This window comes from Pan paniscus, chromosome 14 (assembly GCF_029289425.2).
Source record: "Pan paniscus chromosome 14, NHGRI_mPanPan1-v2.0_pri, whole genome shotgun sequence".
Taxonomy (NCBI): domain Eukaryota; kingdom Metazoa; phylum Chordata; class Mammalia; order Primates; family Hominidae; genus Pan; species Pan paniscus.
This window is the reverse complement of record NC_073263.2, coordinates 23,046,343-23,066,154: the sequence shown is the minus strand read 5'-3', so window position 1 is coordinate 23,066,154 and position 19,812 is coordinate 23,046,343. Positions and strand designations below refer to the sequence as shown.

Genomic DNA, 19,812 nt, shown 5'->3' with positions numbered 1-19,812 from the left:
ATTCTAAGGAGGACAGAACTGACAAAATAGGGAGTCAGGGAGGCTGTCAGGTGACAAATGAGAAGGGCCTAGGCCAGTGCAGTGCAGAGAGGGCTTATTCTAGACCCTTGAGGGGAGCCACGTGGGGCTGTTCTGCAAGCTTCACAGGCATGAAGCTGCTTTATCCTCATCCCAGACCGGGAGGTGGGAACCATCAGTACATCCCCATTTCACCTGCACCCAGAATTTAATTTATGAAGGGGACTGAGTGATCCATACAAGAGGCCAATGCCATTGAAAGGGGTTTCGTGACTGACAGTTGCCAAGCTGTGCAGGGCCACCCGGGAAGTGCTAGGGTTCAGCAGGAGGGAAGAAGAAAACATGCCCAGAGCCCTTGAAGTTTTTGTGGGAAGGAATAGGTGAGGCAGGGGAGGCAAGTTGGAGCACATTTGGGATTGCATGCTTTGAATGATTTCTGTGTGCTCGGGGCTGTGGGGGAGGTCTCTAGGTGTCTGGGGCCTGGTCCTGGGGTGATTTAGGATAGGAGAAATACTGGCTTGGTGTGTGCAAATGTGATAAAGGAGGTGGTTGGAGACGTGGACTTTGGATTAATTGGTTTGCATATGAAAGGCATGCACAGGGGCAAGTTGTTAGCTTTCTCTAGGAATTAGCCATGGGAGGGGCGGTCTCTCCCTGGCCAGCAAGGCCTCCAACATGTCAAAGCATTATAAAATACAGAAAATTAAAAAAAACACGATTAATACACTCCCCTTGACAGATGAGAGAATCCTGACACAGAGAGTGTAGTTAATTTGCACAAGGTCACCCAGCTAAGGGATGAAGCTGGGCATTCAATCAAGGAATTGTCTCTCTGCTTAATCACTGTGACAGCTGCCTCCAGATTAATGTTAATCTTTCTAAAAGTGATAAAGTGTAATAGTTCAGTTATTATGGCAAACAATTCTTTACAAACAAGTAAGGCTTATTTAATGGTATAAAAGAGAATAGGAGGCAGTTTTCCATAGTTCACATGAAGTCATAATCCGCTCTTGCAAAACTTGAATAAGTACAATTCACTTTCGTGATCAAAGGAAAAATGCTGTCATCATGCACCAGAATGCCTTCCAGAATTTGAGAGGGCACATTTGCCTCCAGATGTCATTTCTGATTAATGAGGAGCAGGTGGCATGACAGGCGACGCTGACACTCATCTCTCATGGGTGGTTTCAATTTACGCTGCCCTGAAGCGGAGAGATGGTCTTTGATGACCTTGAAAAGTTCACTTGGGGCATAACATAATTTTTTCCAGTTTTATAGATCCACAGTTTCCTCCTTGTTTAAGCAAAGTGAGCCAGCAAGTTAATTGTTCAAAGTAACTTCTGCATTTTTCAAGTTTGATGGACTAGCATAGTGCTACAAATATAGCTATAACTTGCTTAACTCATTTTTTAAAATCTTTCCGTAAGTGGAAATACATATTTAAATGAAAACGGTGAATTTTCAAACAATAGTGTTTTTATGAAAAAAAATCAAATGTATCAGTTTTCATGAATAAAAAACCAAATATTTCAAATATTTATTTGCTCTTATGTGAGGAAAAGACAAAAATTCCTCAATAAACAATTTGCTTAATGCATGTTGTGGTGTATTAATAATTAAGTACAATTAAGCACACGTTTCCCATACAGCTTTCCTGTGCAAGGCACTGTGCTGGCCACTACCTTAAAACTCCTTCTTTTAGAAACTTGCTTATAGGTGTCCATTACCACATTTAATTCACATAGCAGTCCGCTGAGGGTGGCAGGACAGACATCGCAGCAGATATTGCTTTTGTCTGACCAGCCACATTTCTTATTCTTAATAGAAAAACTATGAAAATTGGCTTTCCCCCAGTGAAATCTCAGTGTTCCTCTTACAGAAGTGTAGGTCCAGGGGCCAGCAGTGGTTGGCTTTAGTTTGACTGTTCAAACGACACAATTTGGCCATTTGGTGATGCCATTTCCTCTCCAGCTCTCCCCATCTTTTCTTCCCAACCTTCTTTTGTGTGTTTGCTCTTGCCTCCATGCTAATTGCTGCCAACTTGCAACCTTTTGTTTAAATTTTACACAGAAAACTCTGGTAGAGTGATTCAGTTTGCCCCCTTCCCCCCGGGGAACAACTCTTTGTTTTTAGACTTGCAAAACAAGTACATTGTTGTCCATGGACCTCAGTTGTCAGTTACACAAAGCCATCCTTCCTGAGAGAAGAGGAAAGGGATGCAAAAGAATCTTTTCATTCTTTAGTTGAAAAACTGACTGCAGTGAGTGGGCAGTTGAAGAGAATCTGAGAATTATTTCTTTCTTTTTTTTTTTTTTTTTGAGATGGAGTCTCGCTCTGTCGCCCAGGCTGGAGTGCAATGGCACGATCTCAGCTCACTGTAACCTCCACCGGATTCAAGCAATTCTCCCGCCTCAGCCTCCTGAGTAGCTGGGATTACAGGCACCCACCACTGTGCCTGGCTAATTTTTGTATTTTTGGTAGAGATGGGGTTTTGCCATGTTGGCCAGGATGGTCTCAATCTCCTGACCTCAAGTGATCCACTCGCCTCGGCCTCCCAAAGTGCTGGGATTACAGGCATGAGCCGCTGCACCCGGCCTTAGAGGATTATTTCTGCATTCCCTTGTTAATCCACAGCTTTGCAGGGTTTTTCTGGATGTACTCTCTCTCCTCATAACCAAGTCTGTATTGGATTCTAAGTCTTGTGCTCCTATGGGGACACTGAGTTACAAGGTTATGGTCAAAGCTTTTGGCAGGAACAGTAACTTCTGAATAGGACAGAACTTGGCCGGACGCGGTGGCTCACACCTGTAATCCCAGCACTTTGGGAGGCCAAGGTGGGCAGACCACGAGGTCAGGAGATCGAGACCATCCTGGCTAACGCGGTGAAACCTTGTCTCTACGAAAAATACAAAAAAAAAAAAAAAAATTAGCCAGGTGTGGTGGCAGGCGCCTGTAGTCCCAGCTACTCGGGAGGCTGAGGCAGGAGAATGGCGTGAACCCGGGAGGTGGAGGTTACAGTGAGTGGAGATCACGCCACTGCACTCCAGTCTGGGCAACAGAGCGAGACTCCATCTCAAAAAGAAAAAAAAAAAAAGAAAGAAAGAAGAAGGCATAGACTTCTGGCATGGCTGCATTAAAGAGCCCCTCTGGAGTTAAGAGCTGAGGAAGAGTGCAGTAGTTTTCTGACATTCAATTTGGTGAGTCTACCATCCAGTTATTCAATCCCACAGTAATCTAGGGGCTGCTGTGAAGATACTGTGTAGATATGATTAAAGTCCAAGAGCAGCTGACGTTAAGTAAGGGAGATGATCCTAGATAATCTGGGTGGGCCCGATTCAAACAGGTGAAAGGCCCTAAAAAGCAGCGCTGAGGCTTCCTTGAAGAAGAAAGTCTACTTGTGGTCGGCAGATCAGCCTGTGACAAAAATGCCGGCCTAGCCTGGAAATTTCAGAGTTTGCCCAGCCTGGCCCACAATAGACTAAGCCAATTCCTTCCAACAAAGCTCCTCATACATATCTCCCACTGGTCTGGTTGAACCCTGACTCACGCAGATCATTTTACTTAATAATTTGAGAGACATTGAGAGCTTCCATCTGCTGCAGGCAGTTTACAGTTTGGGAAAATTTCCTAGTGGATCTGTAATTATACAAAGAATTGAATCTGATCCTCTATGACCTAATCAACATGCTTTTTTTGTTTTTTGCATGAGTCATTAGTTTTAGGATTACAAATAATTTTGAAAACACTTAAAAGTACAGAAGTATGAATACATACAAGTAAACATGAACATACATATAAATCACAATATATTTTTCTTCCCTACAAATTGAGTTTTATTTGGTATTAATTAAAATAGAATATGTAATATAACCTCATGGCAACCCATGGCAGTCTTTTATTCCACCCTGAGCATTAGTGTTTTCTTTTTTTTTTTTTTTTTTTTGAGATGGAATCTTGCTCTGTTGCCCAGGCTGGAGTGCAGTGATGCGATCTCGGCTCACTCCATCTCAAAAAAAAACAAAAAAAAACCAAAAAGAATTGTTAGTAAGCTAACACACTCCAGATATATCTGGACTTGGGGGTCATTAACACTTGTTGATGCATTTAAATTAAATTCAAATCTAACTTCAAACACCTGGAAGAATAATGTAACATATTAGCATAGGTTTTTTAGTGTAGTTTCTTGTCAGTGCATCTGACAGGAAGCCTTCCACAAAGTTCTCTTTGCCCGTCACTCATGGACCCTGGCGAACAGGCAGAAAAGAAAATAATTGGAAGGATATTGGTTAGCTCATTGTGTTGTCAGGAAGGCTGGGAAAATAGGCAGAAGACAAGAAAGGCTGGGCCGAGGGTAGCACCAATGCCTGCATCATTTCCTCAGGCCCCCAATGACGCCCAGGAGTGTGAGTAGAGCTACTGTTACCACTGCCATGAGTTCTTCCTCAACCAGCCCCACACTTATGAAGCATTCCCTGAAGATTCAATGCCTAAAGTACGGATTTATTTGCATAGCCTGTGCTTAGGTAATGGGCTGTGCCTTAGCTGCCAGAAACAAGGACAGAGTATTCCCCACAGTGGGTGTGTCCCCTCAGATAGGCATGTTGCTCTGATGCTGAGTGGTTAAAAAGAATGCAAATGTGCCCAGACTGCCCAGGCCATATGCCCTGTGGGGATTTAGAATCCTCAACTCATCAACCCCCCTCCCTTCAAAGGTGGAGCCACTCCACTTAAGTTTGGGCTGCATTTGGTGACTTGCTTCTAATGATCAGGATATCATGGAAGTGAAGGTGCATTGCTTCTGAGATTAAAATGTAAAAGGCATCAAGGTTTCCTCCTTGTTCTCTCTCTGACTTGCTTGCTCTGGGGAAAGCCAGCTGCCATGTTCTGAGGATACCAAGAGGGCCTTATGCAGAGGTCTGCAGGGTGGGTACTGAGGCATCCAGCCAGCAGCATGGGAAAGCACCATCTCGGAAGAGGAGCCTCCAGCTCTAGTCAAGCCTTCAGATGATGGCAGCTTCAGCCAACATCCTGACTTTAACCTAAGAAAAAACATTGAATCACAACCATCTATATAAGCTGCTCCCAGATTCCTGAGTTTCAGAAATTGTAAGATACTGTTTGTTGTTTCAAACCTCTAAGTTTGGGGATAATTTGTTAACAGCAATAGATAACTAATACATACCCTCTTCTTTTAACATTTACAGTTAAAAAAAAGAAAAATAAAAAAATGCTTTCTTTTTATATACTGCAACAATCGGTCATACAACCAAAAATGACACTCATACCTTTTGTAAAGGTAGACAAACCAGTCTCTCATGTATTCACCCAGACCCAGGCCCCGTATCTCAGGGTGCTATACTTTCTTCCTTAACTTCTTTTAGACTCATTTTATGATCTGCAACTTGTGGATTAAGCTGTAAAGTTCATTACCACCAACCAATATCCCACATATTAATTTGAAATATGGGTGGATGCAGTAGGCCCTGTATCTGCAACAGGTTACAAAACTATTTAAGAGTTTCCTTCTTCACCACTCATTCTGGGTTCCTGTATTAGTCTGTTTTCACACTGCTGATAAAGACATACCTGAGACTGGGAAGAAAAAGAGGTTTAATGGGCTTACAGTTCCACATGGCTGGGGAGGCCTCACAATCATGGTGGTACTCAAGGAGGAGCAAGCTGCATCTTACACGACGGCAACAGGCAGAGAGAGCTTGTGCAGGGAAACTCCCCTTTTGAAAACCATCAGATCTCATGAGACTTATTCACTACCACGAGAACTGCACAGGAAAGACCAGCCCCCATGATTCAACTACCTGCCACTGGGTCCCTCTCATAACACATGGAAATTGTGGGAGATACAATTCAAGATGAGATTTGGGTGTGGATATAGGCAAACCACATCAGTTCTCCTTGTTTTTAGGCAGCACCTCAACAATTGGGGTCCTTTACTCCATTGGGTTACTCAAACCTTCATTTTTGAGAGATCTGAGCCTGTATGTATAGGGTACAGGGGTCTTTCATTAGTCTTTACTGCCTTGCAACACAAGAGGAGATGGTGACTTTAGGTATCATTAGGTCCTGTTTTAGGGTTTTCCAGAGGGACAGAACTGGTAAGAGATATAGAGACAGATATGTGAGAAGGAATTTATTAGAAGGAATGGGCTCGCTTGATTATGGAGGCTGAAAAGTCCCACGCCAGGCCGGCTGCAGGCTGGAGACCCAGGGAAGCTGGTAGGGTGGCTCAGTCTGAGTCTGAAGGCATCAGAATCAGGGAGGCCACAGGCCTGAGAGTGCTAGGGGGGCTGCTGGTGTGAGTCCTGGAGTCTAACGGCTGGAAAACCTGGAGTTCTGACATCCAAGGGCAGGAGAAGAATGGCATCCTTACTGTAGAAGAGAGAGCAAGCATTCGCCCTTCCTCTGCCTTTGTGTTCCATCTGGGTCTTCAGCCAATTGGAAGGTTCCCACCCACATTGAGGCCCACACCATCTTCCTCCAGAAACACCCTCACAGACACAGCTGGGACAGCCCAATCATCCTCATCAAGTGCCAAACCACCTGGATTTCCCTTTCAGCAGAAGAGGGATGGGTGCAGTGCCTACTGACTCCTTGAGAATAAATAATGTTTTCCCAGCTGTCTGGGTACCCTTCATCTAGTAAAGTTGACACTCCAAACCAACCATCAATCTCCCTGATTTCCCATTCTCTACACAGCAGGAATGTTATTTTCCTTTGAAAACTGGAGGGAAAGAAAGGAAAGAGATCTAATTTCTCCATTTCTTGCAGTGGATGGCCTATAGCTTCTACTTCTATTTTAAACTTGATATATTGAGAAACAAACATTTAGACACGTTACTTAATGTTGTAAAGAGAACAGCTTAAATAATTGAAAGCAGAATATAAACTTCCCAAATAAAAAATGCTTAGGGGAAGAAAAACGAGGAGTGTATTGGAAAAGACGGAACTTGAAGTGGAAAGCAACAACAAAAAGACAAAATGCCCAGCTCGCCTCTAGCAGAGCTGCTGGTTCCCCTTCCACTGCTTGCAGTCTGAAGGCCCTGAAGCTGCCCCATATTACAATTCAGTATCATCAATGCTCATTTGCTCAGCTGTGGGCTTCAGGGACCCTTTGTCATCCTTGATTCCTCTCCTTGCCTTATTCAATCTATCAGTACAATTTATCAAAATATGCACCAAATCTGTCTGCTTCTCACCATCCTCATGTCTACAACTCTAGTTTAAATCACTATTATTTCTCACCTGAAATGATTCAAATGCCATCTGGCTGGACTTCCTCTTTTTACTCTTGCCCTACTCAAAGAGAAGCCAAAGTGATCTGTCTTAAATGTAAATCAGACCCAATGCTTTCCAGGATAATTGTAATAAAGAGATGTTATTTCCCATGCCAAATGCCTCTGTAATCTGGCTGCTGCCTGCCTCCATCACACACCTCCCTCCACTCTCTTCTCTCCTCACTAGGCTCTAGTCATAACCTTATGTTCCTTGAGCACTCTGTTCTTTCCCATCTCAGGGCCTTTGCACGTGATATTTCTTCTCCTTTGGAAAGTTCTTCTTTGCAGAGATTTAGCCAGTTGCCTCTATCTCAGCACTAACATCTCATCATCCAGGTCTCATTACTATGTAAACTCTCCAAGGGCATAAATGTTCACTGCCGTATTCCCAGTACCCAGTAAATGTTTGCCATATATAGGCAATCAAAAAGTACTTGTTGAATTTATTGAATAAGCTAAAGTAATATCTCCTTGGAGAAACCTCTCTGAGCATCCTAGCTAAAGAACTCCCCCATCCCAGACACTTTCTATCATAACCTATTTCAGCCTCTGCATGGAAGTTACAATCACTGGAATCATTTATTTATTATTTATTTATATCTATTATCAACCTCCCCCAAAACTAAAATAGGTTCAGATAATTTATACCAAAAGTATGTTGTAAGTGTCAGTGGGATAAACTCACTTACTACAAGAAAATAAATATTAAAATAAGTAAAATGCCAAATCCAAACTGCAGATTATTATACAAGATACAAAGCTAAATAAATTATCTTAGAATGGTCAAGCAAATGATAGGAAAAAAATTGAGATAATATTAATATCAGACAAGGTTGAATTTAAGGCAGGAGCTGTTAATTGAGACAAAGAGGGACACAGAAATAATAGTAGTAGGAAAATTTAATTGATCGCTGTCAACCATGACAGAGCAAATAGGCTAAAATTAAGAGCATGGAGGATCTGAATAAAGTTGAGGTAAGAGTTATACATTGAACTTCATTATAAAAGAGAATGCACAATCTCTTAATTAGACCTATGGTACGATAATATATCATCAAGGACACAAAGAAAATCATGATAAATTAACAACAATTGGAAAAATATAACCTATAATGTCGGACCACATATTTTCAACATAAATAGAATCAAAATGAGTATTAACCACTTGGAAATGACAAAATTCTTTTTAAACCACATATGGCTCAGAGAAAAAGATCAAAACCCAGATTAATGTATATCTAAATAAAAATGATAAGAACACTGCATATTAAAGCAGAATAATTGGTTAAAGGGGTACTCAGAGGAGCTTGCATGACCTTTGTCACATATTTATTTAAAAATAAATAAATAAATGGATAAAGCATTCAGCTCAAAAAGTTGGGGAAAGAAAAACAAAAGAAGTCAAAGGAAACAGAAGGAATAAATTGCAGAAATAAATTACAAAACAGAAAAAGGAATCGACAAATCCAGTAACTAGTTCTCTGAAAAACAATACAGATAAACTTGTAGTTGGTAATCAAGAAAACAGGAGAGAAAACATAAGTTTTCTTATATAATTAGAAATAAACCAAGGGTGGCTGGGCATGGTGGCTCATGCCTGTCATCCCAGCACTTTGGGAGGCCGACGCAAGTGGATCACCTGAGGTCAGGAGTTGGAGACCAGCCTGGCCAATATGGTGAAACCCCATCTCTACTAAAAATACAATATTGAAAAATCCAACTTGTGTGACTTCAGACCTAAGTAAGAATTGAGTAAAAAGTGTTTATTATTATATGGTGGTTAAATCTGGAAGTGGCTCCATGAGCAGCCAACCAGCGTGATGAGGGACATCTACCAGCCGAGCAAGAGGCCCGGAGTGAGCCCTCTGGCTGTGCCACCCATCAGCTGGCTGTGACTCAGCTCCCGTCATGCTGGCTGTGTCATGCTGAGCGGCAGAGTCCTCAACCAGAGCTTGAACATCCAACTTAAAGCAGGGGGCAGAAAGGTCCCCAGGACAGGGAAAGAAACAGGGATATCCCAAAGCACCCATTAGAGAAGAGCATGAGGCTGTGTGCTGAGAAATGCCACAGCGTTCGAATCTCCAGGAGGCAGCGATAGTGGCTCATTTTGCTGGATGTGGTGTGCACAGACTGGGACCAGAGCTCTGGCTCTGCCAGTCACTCTGTGCACCCTGGAAACTTTGTGAACATTCCTGACTGAGCAGAGCAGGGGGCACCCCTGTCAACTGTGAGGTAGCAGTGGAGCTGGGTCTGCATGTGGATCATGTTGGTTTCACCTCGTGAACTGTCATGTGGTAAGAATGGAAGCACCTCCAAAGCCCAAATAAGGCTCCAACTAGATAGCAATTGGCAGTTTCTGTGCTCTGAGACTCTTCCTGAAAGGACCGAGGCCAGAACCTGAGAAGGCAGCCCTGTGGTGTGCTCCGGGCAGGCCGGCCTGGACTGAAACTCCCCACCCACTCTGAACCTAAGGCTTGTTCAGTGAACACAGGCTACCAGACTTGGTACCTGGCAAAAATAGGCATCTCCACCACTTCATACACCATTTGGTCTTGTCTTTCCTCCTTACCAACAGACTATATGTGTGTTTTTTTCTCCTTGGCTTTCATTATCCTAGGGTAAGAGGCCTGACTGGCTGTCAGGCTCAGTTCTCGTCTGGTGCATGGCAGCAGCTCCACACCCAGGCTTTGTTCAGAGCAAAGGCAGCTGATTTTTTTAAGTTTTTTTGTTTGTTTTTGTTTTGTTTTGTTTTGTTTTGTTTCTGAGACAGAGTCTCGCTCTGTCGCCCAGGCTGGAGTGCAATGGAGTGACCTCGGTTCACTGCAACCTCGCCTCCAGGTTCAAGCAAGTCTCCTGCCTCAGCTTCCCAAGTAGCTGGGATTACAGGTCTGCCCACCACTTCTGGCTAATTATTTATTTATTTTTTTTTTTGAGAAGGAGTTTCACTCTTGTTGCCCAGGCTGGAGTGCAATGGTGTGATCTCAGCTCACTGCAACTTCCACCTCCCGGGTTCAAGTGATTCTCCTGCCTCAGCCTCCCACATAGCTGGGATTACAGGCATGTGCCACAACATCTGGCTAATTTTATATTTTTAGTAGAGATGGGGTTTCTCCATGTTGGTCAGGCTGGTCTCAAACTCCCAACCTCAGGTGATCCACCTGCCTTGGCCTCCCAAAGAGCTGGGATTACAGGCGTGAGCCACTGCGCCCGGCCTAAAAGTTTTTGTTTTAAATAACTTTTTTTCACAAAAATAATATAAAGACCATGAAAGATTTTGCTACTCCATGATTTTACCACCTTAAAGTAGCTATTTTGGTGACTTGGAGTTAATTCCCAGGTTCTTTGCACATGCACGTATATACTACATAATCATAACCACAGATAGAATGCATTGTACTTCCCAGTTAACATATACTCTTTGTTTCTATCTGGTCCGGCTTTATGAAGTCACAGAGGATCCCATGCCTAGAAGGGATTAAACAATGCCTGGTTTAATGCTCCACTGCCAATATCTCAAAATTCTTAATAATTTTCAGCAAAGTACCCAGTATTTTTATTTGGCAGTGGGACCTGAAAATTATGTAGCTGGTCCTAGTTTCTATTTTTATTTTATTTTTATAGACCATCAGATCTAGTGAGAAATCCCTATCACGAGAGCAGCAGCATGGGGGTAACTGCCCTCATGATTCAATTACCTGCCACTGGGTCCCTCCCATGACATGCGGGGATTATGGGAACGACAATTCAAGATAAGATTTGGGTGGAGACACAGACAAACCATATTATTCACATGCATTGAGAATCTGTTGCTTAGTGTAGTCACCTTCATCCGTTATGTTAGCTAGATCTTTTGGAGAACTTGTTGAAGTTTCTCCATTAGCACGTGCTGCTTCACCTTGCACTTTCATGTTATGGAGATGGCTTCTTTCTTCAAACGTCAGGAACCAACCTCTGGTAGCTTCAAACTGTTCTGCAACTTCTTCACCTTTCTCAGCCTTCACAGAATTCAGGAGAATTAGGGCCTTTTTCTATATTGGGCTTTGGCTTAAGGGAATGTTGTAGCTGGTTTGATCTTCTATTCAGACCACTAAAACTTTCTTCATATCAATTAAAAGACTGTTTCACTTTCTTATGATTCATGTGTTCACTGGAGTAACACTTAATTTCCTTCAAGAACTTTTCCTTTGCATTCATTATTTGGCTATCTGTTTGGAGTTAAAAGGCCTAGCTTTTGATCCATCTAGTATTTGACATGCTATGCACATTAAGCTTAATCATTTCTAGCTTTTTAAAAAAATGATTTTAACTCTATAGATTCAGGAGGTACATGTGCAGGTTTGTTACACAGGTATATTGCATGATGCTGACGCTTGGGGTACAAATAATCCCATCATCCAGGTAGTGAGCATAGTACCCAATAGGTAGTTTTTCAGCCCTTGGCCCCCTCCCCTACTCTTTCATCTAGCAGTTTCCAGTGTCTTTTTCCCCCTATCTTTACGTCCATGTGTACCAATGCTTCGCCCCCACTTTTAAGTGAGAACATGTAGTATTTGGATTTTTGTTCCTGCGTTAATTCACTTGGGATAATGGCCTCTAGTTGCTTCCATTTCATTCTTCTTTATGGCTCTGTATTGTTCCTTGGTATGTGTACCACTTTTTTTTATCCAATCACCTATTGATGGGCATCTAAGTTGATTCTATGTCTTTGATATTGTGAATACTGCTGTGATGACCATACAAAGTGTATGAGTCTTTTTGGTAGGACAATTTATTTTCTATTGCATATATACCCAGTAATAGGACTGCTGAATTGAATGGTAATTCTGTTTTTGGTTCTTTGAGAAATCTCCAACTGCTTTCCACAATTGCTGAACTAATTTACATTCCCACCAACAGTATATAAGTGTTCCCTTTTCACTGCAGCCTCCCCATCATCTATTATTTTTTGGCTTTTTAATAATAGCCATTCTGATTGTGCGAGATGCCATCTCATTGTGGTTTTGATTTGCATTTCTCTGATGATTACTGATGATGAACATTTTTCATTCATTTTTAGCTTTTGATTTAAAGCGAGAGATATGTGATTATTTCTTTCACTTGAACACTTAGAGGCCACTGCAGTGTTATTCACAGGCATAATTTCAATATTGTTGTGCTTCAGGGAATAGGGAAGCCTGAGTGGGAGCGAGAGAGAGAGGCAGAGAGAGAGGAGGGGAGAGACAGAGAGAGAGAAACAGTGAACAGCTGGTCAGTGGAGCAGTCAGAACACACATTTGTCAATTAAATTCACCGTCTTATATGGGTGCCACTTGTGGAGCCCCAAGACAATTACGATAGCAACATCAAAGATCACTGATCACAGATTACCATAACAGATATAATAATCAGAGCTTGAAATATTGTGAGAATTACCAAAATGTGACACAGAAACACAAACTAAGCACGTGCTGTTGGAAAAATGGCTCCAATAGTCTTACTCAAGGCAGGATTGTCATGAACCTTCAATTTGTAAGAAACATAGAATCTGCATTGTGCAATAAAGTGATATGCAATAAAACAAGGTATGCTTCTATTCCCATTTCACAGATGAAAAAACTGAAGGTCAAAAGTCATGTGACTTTCCCAGACAGTTCCTGGTTTGTAGATATTTAATCTCTATAATCCCTGACAAGAGCAATCATTACTATTGATCATGCTGGCATGATGTGCCAGTGAGTTAGTAAAACCGGTGATATTGGTCAGGGTTCTCTAGAGGGACAGAATTAATAGGATAGATGTATATATAAAAGGGAACTTATTAAGGAGTGTTGACTCACACGATCACAAAGTGAGGTCCCACAATAGGCCATCTGCAAGCTGAGGAGCAAGGAAGCCAGTCCGAGTCCCAAAACCTCAAAAGTAGGGAAGCCAACAGTGCGTAGACTCCTGGTCTTTGGTCTGTGGCCAAAGGTCCAAGAGTCCCAAAGCTGAAGAACTTGGGGTTCAATATTCATGGGTAGGAAGCATTCAGCACTGGAGAAAGATGTAGGCTAGAAGACTAAGCCAGTCTAATCTTTCCACATTCCTCTGCCTGCTTTTATCCTAGCTACTCTGGCAGCTAATTAGACTGTGCCCACCCAGATTGACGGTGGGTCTGCCTCTGCCACTGACTAAAATGTTAATCTCCTTTGGCAACACCCTCACAGACACACCCAGGAACAATACTTTGCAGCCTTCAATCCAATCAAGTTGACACTCAATATTAACCATCACAGATACAGAAGCTAAGACTCCAAAACTATGACTAGATGCCGAGACTTAGCTTGTATCATTCAGGTTGAGCTGCTAACCTTTCTGAGTTGATAAAATCTGACCCTCATACAGCTTTGAGGAAGAGGCCAAGAAAACCATGTGGTCTCCAGGCCACATGTGAGCAGAGCTTTGGCCACGTGATATGGCTGGAACGAAAGACTGGCACGGTGGGAGCAGCAGCTGGGAGGATCCAGGGGAAGGAGTCAGCATATTGCAGCAGCTCTTTGAAACCTCTGGACAAGTGGCAGAGACTCATCCTCTAGCTGCACTTTTGTGGTTCTGGACAGCCGTGGCACCAGGTCATGTTTTCTCATGTTCTAGGCTCAGCTTAGGGTAAGGTGGAGACATTGACTTAGGGTTCTCCAGAGAAACAGAACTAAAGATATTTATAGATATGTAAGAAGGTATTTATTATGGAAATTGGCTCATGTGCTTGTGGAAGCCAGTAAGTCCCCTGATCTGCCATCTGCAAGCTGGAGAACAAGGAAAGCTGTTGGTGTGATTCAGTCTGAGTCTGACGGCCTGAGAACCAGGCGAGCTGATGGTGTAAATCCTAGTACAAGGCCAAAGGCCTGAGAATAAAGTGGGGGTGCTGGTGTAAGTCCTGGAGTCTGAAGATCTGAGAACCAGGACCTCTGATGTCCAAGGTAGGAGAAGATGGGATGTACCAGCTCAAGGAGAGAGAGGGAGAGAATTTGTTCTTCCTCTGACTTTTGGTTCTCTATCTGGGCCCTCATGTAGGATGATGTCCGTCTACATGGGTGACAGCAGAGCTTCTTTACCCAGTCTAGTAATTCAAATGCTAGTCTCTTTGGCAGACACCCTCACAGACACACCCAGAGAGGATGCTTTACCAGCTATCTGGGTATTCCTTAGCCCAGTCAAGTTGACACCTAAAATTAACCATCACAGACAGATTGACCTCTGACCTGGGTATGTTAACGGTCAATCTTTGCCCAGAATGTGGAAGATCTGTGGTTCATGAATTATCCAGAAATCTTTGCTTTCTTAAATTTTTAGGACAAAGTCTAAATCTTTTGACAACAACATTCCAATAGCATAAATGGCACCATAAGTGTAAATGAACTCATATGGTTTATTTCATGTGCCATTGTATCTGGACAGTGGCATAGTGAAGGGCTTGCAATGCACATGAAATCACCTTCCAAATGTGTAGAAACTCACATATAAACACATGCAATTTGTTGTAACAGTAACAAGGTGTATCACAGGCAGTGCTCACAAGGGTATTTAAGCTTTGACTTCTACATTGCAACACTATTTTTTGTCTTTTTTTTTTTTTAATTTTAGAGATGAGGTCTCACTCTGTCGCCCAGGCTGGTGTGCAGTGGTGCAATCATAGCTCACTGTAACCTTAAACTCCTGGGCTCAAGTGATCCTCCCACCTCAGTCTCCCGAGTAGCTAGGACTGCAGGCATGCACGACCAATGCCTGCTTAATTTTTTAATTTTTGTAGAGATGAAGTCTTGCTATGTTTGTTTCTGTTTTTTTGGGACAGGGTCTCACTCTGTTGTTCAGGTTGGAGTGCAGTGGCACAATCTCAGCTCACTGCAACCTCTGCCTCCCAGGTGCAAGCAATTCTCCTGCCTTAGCCTCCAAGTATCTGAGATTACAGGTGCACACCACTGCACCCAGCTAATTTTTGTATTTTTAGTAGAGATGGGGTTTCACCATGTTGGCCAGGCTGGTCTTGAACTCCTGGCCTCAAGTGATCCACCCACCTCGGCCTCCCGAAGTGTTGGGATTACAGGCGTGAGCCATTGCGCCCAACCTGAGGTCTTGCTATGTTGCTCAGGCTGGTCTCAAACTCCCGGCCTCAAGCAATCCTCCTTCCTCAGCCTCCCGAGTTGCTAGGACTACAGGCATGTACCACCACACCTGGCTAAGCAACACTATTTCTGAATAATCAATATTTCACTGGATACTTTTATTTAGTGTGAGTAGGTAGGCAAAATCGTCTAACCTTTCTGAAAACTATACATATATTATATATATATAGTTTATATATATGTAGTTATTTATAACTTTTCCCTTTGGGGGTGTAATGGTTTACAGCTGTGAGTAGAAGAGCCTGCTGGGGGAGCAACATACTGGGTATTCACCGTTTAGTCTACGGTGTCTAGCTGATGCCAGGAACAAGCAAGTGCTCAATATTTGTGTGCTGAATTAAACTGATTACAACTGAACCATGTAAGAATGGTGGTAGCCTCAGAGAGGCAGGCTCACTCCACAGGCGCATGCCACCGAGGGCCTGTTGGTCCACACGGCGCTATAGTGAGAGCTCAATGAAAAGGCCCTGCAAGACACCATTTCTCCCCAATAGAAACGTGCTTTGTTTGTGATTATTCAGTCCTTTTGTTAGAACAAGTTTCCCACCTATCTCCCAGGAAATAATATGTACACAAATCTGTGAGTCTAGGATGTGAAGGAGACACCATTAGATGTGGTCAGACCAGTGCAGGGCCAGGTACAAGAAGCAGGGGCTCTCCTTCCCCAGTTGCTGCTGACATTTGGGGCTTGCTTTGGTCTTCTCCCAGGAGAGATCATTTGAGCCTTTTCAGGTCTGGAGTTGTTTGAACTGACTTAAGAGGAATTTTCCGCAGGAACGAAGCAATAAGAAGCTTCTGAGATCCAGTATTTCCAGATAAGCCAAAATTCTAGATTTATATGGATAAAGCAGGCAGTTCTACTAGGAGACTATCATGAGGAATATGATGTACCCAGGCCAGTGGCAGGATAGCTGTGTGCCGAAATGAAATAAATGCTGGTGGTATTTCACATCCCCCATCAGAGGAAGCAAGAAAATAGAGTTACAATATTTTGTATTATTAAATTGAGACTAGCAATTTCAACTTAGAACAGGATCAATTGTATAGCATTTCACAGTTTACAACACATTTTGAGTGAATGCTTTTTTTTTTAACCATTGGAACCTCATAAACAACTCCAAATAACATACAAAAAGCAGATTGTGAGCTACAACATTACCAGGTCACAGGTCTTCATTTCCCATGAGGTACTCGAGACCCATGAGTGACTTGTCTAAGGTCACACAACTGGTGTTTAATAGAGCCAGTCTTCTGTTAGCCATACCTACTGCTAAAAATTAGCCTTTGCAAGTGAAGAGAACAAAAACGTGTGGTTGGTTGTCACCCCCACAATGAACGACAATGCTGCACTTGCAGCATTATTGACACCTAAGGTTGATGACAGTCCTGTCTCTTTAAGAAGAAAAAAAAAGGCTGCTGGGTAGGGGGAGCGACTGACTGCGGCAGGAGCCGCCTGGACCCAGTGCGGCTGCGGGACAGTCACGCTGGGAACTGCTGATGGCACTGGAGGAAAACAAAGGCCGAGAGACCCTGATGCCCACAGCCCCCAGTAAGTCCAAGGTTCCAGCTGGGTGGCCAGCGAGGGCAGCTGCAGGAGCGGCCTGGGGACGGGCAGGCTCCATGGTGTTGTTGGCCATCCGTCCCCTGAGCCTTGGGAAACCAGGGCTCGGCCACTGCAGCTGCTTGGGGGAGGTAAGGGGCCACTTTCCTTTAACATACCCGCCTTCGGAGAGGACAGAGACGAGAGGGCCTTCAGCGTGCTGTACAGCTGTGAGTAATGAGCTCTTCTGAAAATGTACAGTTTGGGTTGGCTGCTTGTGAATTTGTGGGTGAGGAGCGGCTGCAGGGTGACTAGAGAGATCTGCCGCGGTCAAGATGCTGGACTAGCCGCTTTGTCATTTTAATTTCCACCCGGGTTGCCAGGCACCGCCACAATGGAGCTGTTGCAGTAACACAGCGTGGGGTCCAGAGTCTTGTTGAACAGTAAGATGGGATTCTTAAAGTAGCTTACGGTTAATTTGCAGAATTGCTCTCACTTTCAACAGCATGCCTTCAAACAATGCCATATGTTATGGTTATCTTATATAATATTTGAAAATCCTGCTTTTAGTTAAAAAATATTTCACATATTTAATTTTATTCTAATAAGCGATCATTAGATTCTTTGAAAGAGTATTCCGGCTTTAGCAACAAAACCTCTCTCTCGCTGTCTTTTTTTCTTCCTTAAAACAAGGTCAATACCTCAGAGAAGAGGACTGGATTTGTTTCTATTAAAACATATCAATTGTTTTGGCTTTAATCTTAATTCTCTCTGCCCCTGAAGATGGATAAAGCCCATTCCGCTTAAGTAAAAGGCAGAAGCCAGGTTGAATCCACGTGCTTCCCAAGCGCAAGCTGCTCTGAAGTTATTTTGAAGGGGAACTCTTCATTTCTCCATCAGTGCAGATAAAAGTAATTGATTCACAGGTCATGGATGAAAATAATAATAATAATAATAATAATAAATAATTGACACTTAATCCCATTTTATTTGTCACATGACAAGTAGATTTGCCATTCTGTTTTTCTTAAGCTGCCCATTGATAACCAGACTCATTCTAGGTTAATGCAGGGTCATGATGTCCCAGTAGTTTTACTTATGACCATCCAGACTGCCTTCCCTAATCTTGCCCTGAAGCCTCACTTTGGGCTGTGACAACGATCCCCAGTTTCCTTTCCGCTATCCTCCTTAGCCGTCCCTTTCATCCTTTCTTCTCCTTCCTGGGCTGTTTGGGCAATTTTTTCTTTCTTTTCTCCTTGGATCTTAAAGACTCCTTCAGTCTCTCTTTCAAACAAAGCAAGCCAGATTTTCTACATACCCTATTTTCCTTTAATCTTACTTGGTTTATAAGAACTTTTCCATGATTAAGTGTTTTCTATTCTTCACATAATAGGAAGAAAAGTCCAATCATAGAACTTGAAGACCAAGGTTTGCTTACATCTGAAGCATCTCAAAACCATTGCTTTACGCAGGACTTGCCCCCAGAAGCCCCGGGTTCCAATCTCAGGTCTACCACATCCTTACTCTGCAGCCCCTGACAATCCATATAACTTCTGTGAGCCTCAGTTCCCTCCTGTGTCAGAGATGACACAATTATTCACTTAATGGTCACAGGGTTGAAACCAGGTGATTTGTATGAAGGCGCCTAGCAGGGTTCTTCACACAGTGTCACTATTTAGTAAGAGTTTTGTCGTTTTCTCACTCAGTCCACCATCTACCTAACCACCATGGTGAAGCATGCTAAAGTGGTTCATGCACCATTTCCCAAAAGGAATAAATTTTGAAATGAACTTTTGGCTGAGTGCATCTGAATGAGTCCTGATCAGTACAAAATACATATTCAGTTCTTGCTATGCATGAAACACTGTTCTAAGCCCTCTTGTCTATAAAAGGAACGCTGATGTTTCCATGTTGCCATAGGAGTATTCTTTGGAAGAAGGAAGGCGGATTCTCTTTGTACAACTCTTCCTAAATCCTTTAAGACAGCAGCAGTGATGATGATATTGACCACTCCCACCATGAGCCTACATGAGGACTACTAAATGTGATTGATGCAGAGGATGCCAAGTTGGAAGTCAGGACAATTCCCATTGCTATTCTGATCTTGGACAGCCTGGGTGGCAATTTGCTCTTTGCAATGACAATCCTGTTACTATTTTAATTTCTACTTTATGTGTCTTTCTCCTGCCGTCTTTCCTTTCCTTAACTCACACTCAGGATATTGTGTAAGATTTTAACGTCTAGGAGAGGCCGTTTCACCCCTACCTAAGGGGGAACATAGCGAAGTTGGGAAAAGCACTGGATTGGGGACCAAAGGGTGTGGCTCCAGCCCTGCTTTGACTTCTCTTTGTGCTAATTAGAAAGCCTTTTAACGTCATCTCTAAGGCAAGAGACATAGAATAATCTTTCAATTTCCTTCAGGTTCTGACTAGATGATTCAGATAGCTCTCTTTGGGGTAGCCTCAGTTTACAACAATTATTTGATCAAATTAAATGCTTTTATCTCATTGATTCTTACAATAGCCTTATGAAACAGGCAGCCCCATTTTGCAGATTACAAAATGCAACCTTAAGAGTAGAACCCCAAGTATTTCTTATTAGTAAAAGGAGAGACTGACTAGATGGTAAGACTCGATTCCCTTGGGGAGCATCACTGAGTTCTCAGACTGAACTCTGAGCTCTGTTCCTACCATGGTATCCCCCTCAAGGCACTTCAAATTGACGACGATGTGAAACCCAAGGTGACACGTTGGTTCTGGGTTTTGTCAGGGGAGATCTGTGGTCCAATTATAATAACCTTACATCCAGACAAACATTTGTT

General features: G+C 42.9%; 1 protein-coding gene across 4 annotated transcripts in view; it reads left to right on the top strand.

Annotated features, from left to right (window-relative positions):
• Positions 1-16,852: 16,852 nt before the first annotated feature.
• SACS (sacsin molecular chaperone) overlaps positions 16,853-19,812 on the top strand; it is a 103,389-nt gene continuing 100,429 nt past the window's right edge. Inside the window, exon 1 of one of the 4 annotated variants that reach the window (XM_034936452.3) lies at positions 16,853-17,000. The gene's annotated coding sequence lies outside the window, so the exon portion shown is untranslated. Of the gene's footprint in view, positions 17,222-19,812 lie in introns of all 4 variants that reach the window. The other 3 variants (XM_034936449.3, XM_063595916.1, XM_034936450.3) reach the window with 3 other exon arrangements.